Source organism: Capsicum annuum, chromosome 12 (assembly GCF_002878395.1).
Source record: "Capsicum annuum cultivar UCD-10X-F1 chromosome 12, UCD10Xv1.1, whole genome shotgun sequence".
Classification (NCBI taxonomy): Eukaryota; Viridiplantae; Streptophyta; class Magnoliopsida; order Solanales; family Solanaceae; genus Capsicum; species Capsicum annuum.
The window spans coordinates 20068236-20078854 of NC_061122.1; positions in this window are offsets into that span (position 1 = coordinate 20068236).

Below are 10619 nucleotides of genomic sequence, written 5' to 3' on the forward strand. Positions count from 1 at the left end.
GTTAGGGGCATTTCATAATGAGGTATTCTCATATCCAAACTGGCAAGCCATATCATATCAAATCATTTCTATAGCCCTTTTTATTCAAAAGTATGTTAATCACCACCCAAAGAGTTTAAACAACCCATGAGAGTTCTTAATTCAAGTAGCATATAAAACTTATACAAAACACTCTCTTTTCAAAACTTAACACGTGGTGGCCAATTCTTACATTAAACACATTCAACTCTTTCATTTAACATAGTGAGGAACTTATATACAATAAAACACGCTCTTGTTTGACCATTAAGCAATGTCAATCCATAAAGTATAGTGAAACGTTTAAATTCAAATTTGAGTCATGCATATGAACAACCCATAACATGTTAAGAACATAGATTCCATCATAGGGAAAAGGAATTTCATAAACCATGCTCATAAATTGTTTTTTTGAAATCCATATCATATTTGCATATGATTATAACTCAAATTTATGGAAAACCTTATAATCATTACATACTTTTATCAAAATGGTTTCATGAATGCAAGTTTTTCAGATGCTTTCCATAACCCTTTTTGTGTACACAACTATAGATCTTTAAAACTAGTTAAAACAGTAAATTTATGCCCATGAGATTTAGGATAGTCCCATATACATTGAAATCGGTGAAAACATAGAGTAACTCGGCCCTTGAAGCTCAAAATCCCCAATATTCGGTAGTTTCTCCCCTTTTACTTATGTAAAAATGATTAGGGGATTTTGTAAGTGAGGATTAGGAATGGTTATAGGGTGTTAAAAGACCTCAACACCCTTAGAATAAAAAAAAATGGACCACTTTGTTATTCTTGGGAGTGGCCCTGCGGTGCAAGGCCATAAAAAACCTCAAGGTTTGCGGCTCCAAGCCAAAGCAAACCTCAAAATTTGCGGTGTAAGGCCAAAGCAAACCTGAGGCAGTGTGCGTTTACGATCCCTCCGCGGTGCGGAGCTTTTGCAGAGGGTCCCCTTTGCGACGCCAACCCATTTTCAATACCCTAAAGTAACCCCAACGCAACCCACAACCACTAGACTTGGTTTACCATTGATATAGGGGTCCTAATGGTCATTTTTAAGGCTTGACTAGAGCGTTAAATGTACGAGGCATGACAATAATTCGACAGTGGAAAATCCTGAAAGTTCAATAAAATAAAAATGCAGAATATGAATAATCAACAAATTGTATGGCAAACTGGCTGAGGCTTGCATGGAAACCACACTTTCCAAAACATATTCACAAAACTGCAAAGCTCAATTGATTTTGTATCTCTTGATCATACAATATAGAACAAATACATCTCAAGTGGTAAAATTACTCAATGATCCATTCTGAGGAATTAAAGTGGTAGCAATGATATGAGCCAGAATTCGATGCTTAAAACATAGTGACAAGGGTTCAAAATTTGGCAAATAAGCCTCAGGTTTGGCAACAACAACTTTAGATTCCTCACAGCTAACTTCAAAATTATTAAGCCAGGTTCATTCATGAAGGGGACCATACCGGAGAATTTGGCAGAAAACACTTTCTCAATTAGAAAATCATTCAGAATAATTGTTGTTCCCAACATAAAAGTTTCAAGTTATCTGCTATCTTTTGAGATATAGAGGTTAGCATAGAATATTCAAACTGTATCCTCAAATACTTTGGATCCATAGAGACAAGAAAATAATCATAAATCCTATGCTTTGAACAAGGTATAGACATTACACTGGGATTTATTCAGTTGTTGGAGATTGATAAATCTTCCAGGCACAATAGAATGGCTCCTAAATGTGACAAAATTCTCTCGGTGAGAGGTAATCTAGAATTTATGCATGTCTTTTTTAGGAAGATTTTCCAGGGAGGTTGAGCGGGATTTTTTGCGAGAAGTAGTAGAACTAGAGAAGACACATTTTTTAAGGTTATAAGAGTGGAGAGATTGGGAAGAGGCTTCTTCTGAGGAACCAACAATGAGGACTGGTTCTTGATTATCTAAAAGGCAATAGGAGGGGTATTGTGAAGGTGAGGACCTGATTTTAGGCATGGAAATAAGAGTGAGAAAAATGAATGGAAAGAGGGGTTTTATCTAGGATATAAGAGAGAAAAAATGATGAGATTAGAATGAAGGAGATGAAGAGTGAGGGAGATAAAGATTAAAGGACAAAAAGAAAGAGTTGTATGCATAGGGAAGGTAAAAAGGCAAAGGGCATTGACACACACAAAGGACTGGAGGTAGTGAACCAGACTGTAGTGATATAGGGGAAATAGTGTAACGAAGGTAAAAAGATATTAGACTCAAAATAAAATATTTTACACAAGCAAAATATTTTACTCCAAAAATAAAATGTAAGAAAAAGTATGTGTCAACTATTTTTCATTAAAGCATATAATCCCGAGTTTTTCTCAAAGAAAGAAAAAATGGTCTTCAAGCAAGGGTTTTGTATAAATATTAGCAAGTTGATTTTCTGAATCAATAAAATTTAGCATAAAGTCACCATGTTCAACATGATCACGAATTAAATGATGTTTAATATCTATATGCTTAGCCCTAGAATGATGCCCAGTATATTTAGATAGGCTAATGGCACTGGTATTATCACACATAATAGGCACCGATTTAAATGACAAATAAAAATTAAGTAATTATTGCATTATTCATAATATATGTGTTCTGCAGTTAGCAATGGCATTGTATTCAGCATCGGTGGTTGATAAAGCAGCCGAATTTTGTTTCTTGTTGTGCTACATGACTAAGGCATCTCCTCAAATTTGATAGGTACTGCTAGTGCTTTTGCGATAATTTTTATCACTTGCAAATTCGCCATTTGAATAGCCAATTAAGTCAAAGTATGAGGAGTGAGGGTACCATAATTTGATATTTTGAGTCCCAAATGAGATATCGACTGATCCCTTTGACGATAGTTAGATGGGATCCTTGGGAGCTGACTAAAACTTTGCGCATTTGCAAACATTGAACATGATGTCTGCTCGACTTGCTAATAAATAGAGTGGAGACCCAATCATTCTTCTGCATGTCATTTCATCAACATCCTTCCCGAATGTGTCTGAATTAAGATTGTTGAGGGACTCATGGGAGTCCCAAATGCTTTTCCTTTTTCGAGTCTAAATTTTTTAATGAGCTCTTTTGTGTACTTGGTTTGACTGATGAAGCTTTCTTTTGGAGTTTTCTTGATTTGTAGTCTGAAGAAGAGTGTGATTTTGCCAATGAGACTCATTTTTCTCCTTTTATAAGATTTGCAAAACTCTCCCACAAGGAAGTGTTAGGAATATAAAAAATGATATCATCCACATAAATTTGTACAATAAGCAAACTAGAGTCCAATTTTTGAGTGAAAAGAGTAGTATCTATTTTACGTCTTTCAAAGTCATTATTTAATAGAAAATTACTCAATCTCTCAAACCGAGTATTTGGATCTTATTTGAGACCATAGTATGCTTTTGAAAGTTTGAAAATGTGATTAGGATATGAAGGGTCTTCAAATCTAAGAGGCTGTTTAACAAAACTTATTCATTAACAACACTATTTACAAAGGCACTCTTAACATCCATTTGATATAACTTAACATGTTTAAATGCAACAAAAGCTAAAAGAATGTGAATTGATTTCAACCTTGATACCAAAGCAAAGGTTTCATCATAATCAATACCTTCCTGCTGAGAGTAACCTTGAGCTACCAACCTGGATTTATTTCGGATTACTTTCCCTTCTCGTTCATCTTATTTCTGTAGATCCATTTGGTTTCTATAACTGAGCAATTTTTTAGTCTTTTAACCACATTTCTGACTTAAATCAATCCAACTCTTATCTCATGTATTTAACCCATGATTCATTTTTAAGATCCTCATCAAACTTTTAGGTTAAATTTGAAGCGCTACTGGTGCCTGGTTTCTTAGGAAAGATCTAGTATGCATCTAATCATTTGAATTTCCAATGATGACTTCATTTGAAAAGCTTGCACTATGTATCCATTCCCTTGGAATATTTATTTTTGATGATTCGGCAATAGGAGCTGACTCTGGTTAAGTCGTAGATGACTCAGAGTCAACTAGATCCGGTGGTATCTCAGGAGAAACTTTGTGCTAGGAGTTATTTATGTGTTTCATACCAAAACTCAAGCTCGCAGCAATGAGATTAGATTCATCAAATAAGATATGTATATATTCTTCAACACACAAAAGTTTATTTATTATATAATCTATGGGCATGACTAGTGGGTGAGTAGCCAAAAAAATACCTTCGTCATTCAATAGATTAAACTTTCTCAAGTTATTTTACCATTTTGTGGAGGAAGAATTTGTATCCAAAAGGATGAAACTGATGTTAGGCTTCTTTCCTCTTTACAGTTTGTAGGGTGTATTCTTAAGGATAGGTCTGATCAGACATCTATTGAGGATATGGCATGTCATGCTTTCTGTCTCTATCCAAAAGTGATCAGGTAAATTTTGTTCGAGTAGCATGGTTCATGCAGTCTCTTGGAGAGATCTATTTTTTGATTTGACCACGCCATTTTGTTGAGGGGATCACGGAGAGGATAAGTGCTTAGAATAACCATTTTGAGAACAGTAATCCTTAAAAGCTTTGTTTTAAAATTATCCTCCATGATTACTATGAACATAAGTGATGAAGTACCTGCTTCTCTTTGTACTTTTATACTAAATATCTCAAAATTAGTGAAGGTTTCATGATTACGAGCAGGAAATATTACTCAATAAAATGAGAATAATCATTAACTATAAAAAATGCATATTTTTTCCATCAATGCTGGCAGTTTTGGTGAGGCCAAACAGATTCATGTGAATTGTTTGAAGGGGTTTGATAGTACTGAAAATGTCGTTGACTTTGAAAGATAATCGAGTCTATTTACTAAGTTGGAAAGCATCACAAGTGTGATCCCTTTTAAACTTCAGTTTTGGTAGACCATTCACCAATTCAAGTCTAGAAAGCTTTTCAATGGCTTGCATGCTAGCATGCCTAATTTTTTTATGCCGCAACCAGGTATCACTGGTTTGAGTAGTGAGATATGTTATATTAGCAAAATAATTTATTATTAAAAATGTAAATATTATCGACACGGTCACGAATGAGAGTGATTTTCCTTTTCTCATGCTTGATGGAGCTATTTTCAATATTGAAAAGATCCACCGAATCCTGCATTACACAATTCACTAATGCTCAAAAGATTGTGTCTGAGTCCATCTATGAGATATGCTTCAACAAGCTCGCACGAAGAGCTAAGCTTTACAAAGTCGACTCCTATGACTTCTCATTTGGCTTATCGCCAAATCTGACTGAAAAACCTTCAATTTTCTTTAGGGAGAAAAAGTTTTCTTTATTTATGGTCATATGTATGGATCACCCATTGTTCCCACATTCCTTTTATAACTTATACAGACATGTCCTGCAAAACAACAAAATTAATTTTGCTTAGGTACTCAAGTGGTCTTGGATCCTTGGGGGTTAGATGTGCTTCATTTATACCTCAAAATCCACATTCCTTTAGACCATTGTCTGTAGTTATATGGTTTGTGCCCCTTTTTTCCACAGGTGTAGCAGGCAAATCCATAAGAGGAGAAAAAGGTTTTAGCAGAACTAAAAGAATCTGATGAAGAAGTTGATTTAGATTTAAAAGTGTTTAATTTGATGGAACTGTGACGTGGTGATTTTCTAATTTTGTTTAATTGCAATTTTTATCATCAAGTTCTTCTTTAAGCAAGCTTATTTTTATTTGGCTTGCTTCAAGTTGAATCTGCTAGTTCCTCATTTCTTCCTCATTCTTTCTTTTTAGAGAAGTTTGCTAATTTTTCTTTATTGGGCAATTTTGTTGTACTTATCAATAACTTTTTGAAGTTCATCAATAATCATATAAAGATTCATTTGAAGAAGATTGCAGTATTGATAGTTAAAGAGTCTTATGTCACTAGATTCTCCTTTTGCCATGAAGCACACGTTTGTTAGTTCTACATCATCTTCAGTTTCGTGCTCATAACTCCAGACTCCAAATTTTCAATTTTTATTAGATGATCTTCTTCTTAAATCTGGACAATTTTGTTTAATATATCCTAGTTTACTACAATGAGAACAACGATCATCATTTTTTGTGAACTCATTGTTCTTGAAACCTTGGGGTCTCTATTGTCTTTGTCTTAGAATTTGCGTAACCCCTCAATTTATAAAAGCCATTCCTTCATTGTTATCTTCATCTATGTTCTCATCTTTTCCTGGGGTTACGACACCAAAGGCTATAGGCTTCTTCTTTTCCTTCTTGCTATACCTGTTTAAATGATTTTGTTCTTATGTAAGAAGGTTACCTCACAATTCATCATATGTTATGTTATGGAGATCTCCATATTCTAAAATGGATGCCTTGGTTTTCTATGCTTTTAGAAGACTCCTCACCAGCTTCTTAACTTTAAGGCTATTTCAGTAGATCACCCCTTAAGATTTCAGCTCACAAACAATTTTGCTAAATTGTGCAAACATTGATTCCATGCCTTCATTTTCTTTTATTTTGAAAAGCTCATATTCATCGACTGAATCACTAATCTTTGCTTCCTTCAATTTGATAGTACCTTTAAAGGTTACTTCAAAATTGTCCCATATCTTTTTGGTTGTCTCGAAGGTTGATAGCTTTTTGTATTCTACTCCACTAACTGCATAGTAAAGCAAACTTATAGTTCTAGCATTGGTTTCGATTACTTCTTGTTACTCTATAGTGATTTCAAAGTTTTTAAAATCATCTATGTCCATGCCACTTGACTCATTTTCCTTTTATTTGTCCTTAAGCCCTGGTATAGGTTTTGGTCTCTTTTTATAACTACCCAAGCTTGAAAGTCATTCAATTGTACGAAGATTTTGAATTTGTTTTTCCAATGTAAGTAGTTTTGTCTATTGAAGTCTGGTGGTCTTGTTGACGAGTGCCCGTTCTAAAGAAGTGCTCCTGGAATATGGTAGTTAGTCATTTACTCACGTTAGTTTAAGCAACACTTTCTGGTGAAAACTTCTCTGATATTGATTTAAATTCAAGAGGGGGTTGAATTGAAATATTTTGTAATGCCCTGAGTCTTCACCCTAGACGTCACACGGTGATTATGACCCCGAAGGATTACAAGCTAACCCATGACAGGTACCTACTGTGAGCACTAAATAATAATACTAAAAATATATGCGGAAGTATAACTGAAAATGTCATAAGGTTCACAAAATACTGAAATAATAACTGAGTGTAATGATAATAATAATAATAATAATAATAATAATAATAATAATAATAATATCTGAAAACTGAATAACTAACTATGCTAGTCTAAAAGCCTCTAACAATCTGAATATAGAGTTGATGGGACAAACCCCCAACTAACTCCGATTGAAATAACTACTGAGCTAACTGAAATACTAAAATGAATAAACTCTGTCCTTGAAATATGAGGACTCACCATTGAATTTATTGCTAATATACTGAGCAGCTAAGTATGATCGGGAACCTGTGCGTCTAAATCTATGATATGAGATATCATAGAACAAAGAAAGAGTATGTGTCAGTAATTTGAATGTACTGGTATGCTAAGTGAGGTCGGATGATATACATGGATTTCATATGCGTGAGATAACAACTGAATGAATGAACATCCTGAAGTAACTGGATGAGAGTACGTGCAAAACTGTAACTACTGAACATATTGAATATGCAATACTACATATATAACGTCTGCCTAAATTAGACTAAAACTGAAGTACTGAGTTCTGATAATTGAATAATGATAATTAAAAGCTTAGACTGGAACTAAAGTACTGAATTCTAATGGCTAAGTAACTGATAACTGATAGCCATGGCTCTGTAGAACTGTCTGAGTTCTTTACTGAATACTAAAACTGAAACTATAACTCTGGGAGTTATTATCTAACTGACATACCCCGATTATAAATAGATTTGGGGTTCAATCTGTGACCCCAGTTGGAAGGGTGTTAGCACCTTACCACAGGATACTAACAATGCTGGGTCAACCCTAATATGACAGAAAGACTCATGAAATATACATATATATATATATATATGTAATTACATCAACCCTAGTCTGGCAGAAGGGCGGCTTACCCTACGCTGGCTACGTAGTTCTGTAATGCAGGGAATGCTACTAAGGGTCAAACCCTCTGCTGGTAGGAATGCCCCCATCCCTGAGTTTTCTCGGTGCTGAATCCTACTCCCAACTGAATCGACACTGAACTTATTACTAAACAGTACTAGGCTTGACTGAACTGACACTGATCGTGTGGACTGACTGAACTGAACTGAGTTCACTGAGTTCTATTAACTGACTGAGTACTACTGATCTTGACCTTTACTAGGACTATTCTATAACCACTGTAACTAAGTAAACTGCTAGGTTTTGGGTAATAAATACCCCCAGGACACGATAGCATAATTGATAAACATAGCAAATCTTGAAAGCATAACGATGGTCAATTGTTCATAATTCATTCAATGAGTCATTTTGTAAAACACTTGGAAGTCATGATCTTGTACATGAATGAGGACACATGATAACATATCATGATTTCACTATTCAATTCACATGGACATTCTATCAAACACTTGAGGAGTATAATAATGCACATGATAATGAAAAACACATAAGCATCATACTATAACTTAAACTTGCAAATTCAAGGGTTTTGACATGGAAGATTCATAATTCAATACACATGCTAACATAATTTCATGGAACTCAGAAAAGGTCTCAACTTGAAATCTATACAACAACTCAAACATGGCATAATTCAATTCATAACATATAAATCATAATTCAAGTTTTTGAAAAGGTTTCTTGAACTCCAAAGGTGGAGGAAAACCGAAGGATGAACACCTAACATACCTCGATTATTGATTTTGTGGGGATTGTGGTGAATTCTTGGTACTTAATCTTGAGCTTGATGAAACTAGGGCTTGTTCTTGAGAGTGTTTGTGAGATAATGAGTGTATTTTGCCCTTTAGGATATTAAATTTTGTGTTTTAGCTGAATTGAATGAGGGGAAAAGGACCTAAATACCCTCACAAACCCAGAATTAAGTGACCAAATTGTTCCCAACAATGCAATACCCAACGCGCCACATCGATGGGGTCGACGTGATCACCGATGCATCGCGTCGATGGGTGCAATGTGATAGCCAATGTGATGCATCAAGATCACATTGGCTTGCTGTTTTGGCCATCCAAAAATGACTCAACCAAAGTCCGAAAATTCCGAAACTCACCAATATGACCTACTGACATCCCTGATCATGAATTAATTTAAAAGTTGACAATCTAAGGCCAGAAAGATTGCAAATAATGCCATTGAAATATCGAGGCCAAAAATGAGACTAAGTGTCGACACTTAACTAAAATTTTCTAAGTCTGAGTCCTCTTTTGGCATGCTATATAGGACTGAAATGGCTAGGACTTTGCGGGGTCTTACAATATCTACCCCTTGGGAACATCCGTCCTCAAATGAAATTGAATAAACTGAGAGAAACTGAGGAACTGTACTTACACTGACATGCAAAATAGAAGCATGACTAAATTCTGAAGACATGACACATAACTGAACTATTTCATGAATGCATGAATGATATGAGGATGTTATGCAGCTGTAACTAGTATGGAATAGGATGTTATCGGGGACTAAGCCTCCCCTTCTTGCCAAATCTCTTTACTCCCTTCATGGGATAGATTTTAAAACACACAAAGTCGCCAATCTCAAACTCAAAATCTTTTTTTCTCACATCATCATATGATTTTTGTTGGCTCTAAGCTATCTTAAGACTCTCTCTGGTTAACAGCACTTTCTTTAAGGCATCAAACACCAAGTCAGGCCCTACTACTGCGGCCTCACCTATTTCGAACCAACCAATGGGAGATCTACATCTCCTCCTAGAAAGAGCCTCAAATGGAGCCATCTAAATATTGGAATGATAGTTGTTATTATATGCGAAATCAATCAAAAGTAAGTTGTTATCCCAACTACCCTTAAAGTCAACAACACACGCTCTTAACATATCTTCTAAAGTTTGAATGGTCCTTTCTGCTTGACCATCTTCCTGAGGGTGGAAGGTTGTACTGAGGTGAACTTGGGTACCAAGACCCTTTTGGAAGGCTTTCTAAAAATGAGAGGTGAACTGCGTACCTCTATTTCAAATGATGGACAATGGGACACCATGCAATCTAACCAACTCTTTAACATAGAGCTTGGCATAGTCCTCGGCTGAGTAAAAGGTATGAACTGGCATGAAATGGGCTGATTTGGTCATCCTATCCACAATGAACCAAATCGAATCATGTTGTCGATGAGTACAAGGCAAACCCTAACGAAATCCATGTTCACTTCTTCCCACTTCCATATGGGAATACTAAACTCTTGCATGGAACCACTAGGCTTTTGGTGCTCAATCTTAACCTGCTGACATATGGAGCACTTAGCTACAAACTCTACAATGTCTATCTTCATCCTACTCCACCAATAGACTTCCCGCAAGTTGTGGAACATCTTAGTGGCCCCTGTATGAATTGATTAGCGTGTACCATGCACTTCTGCAAGATTTCATTATCTCACGCCATCCACACATGGCAC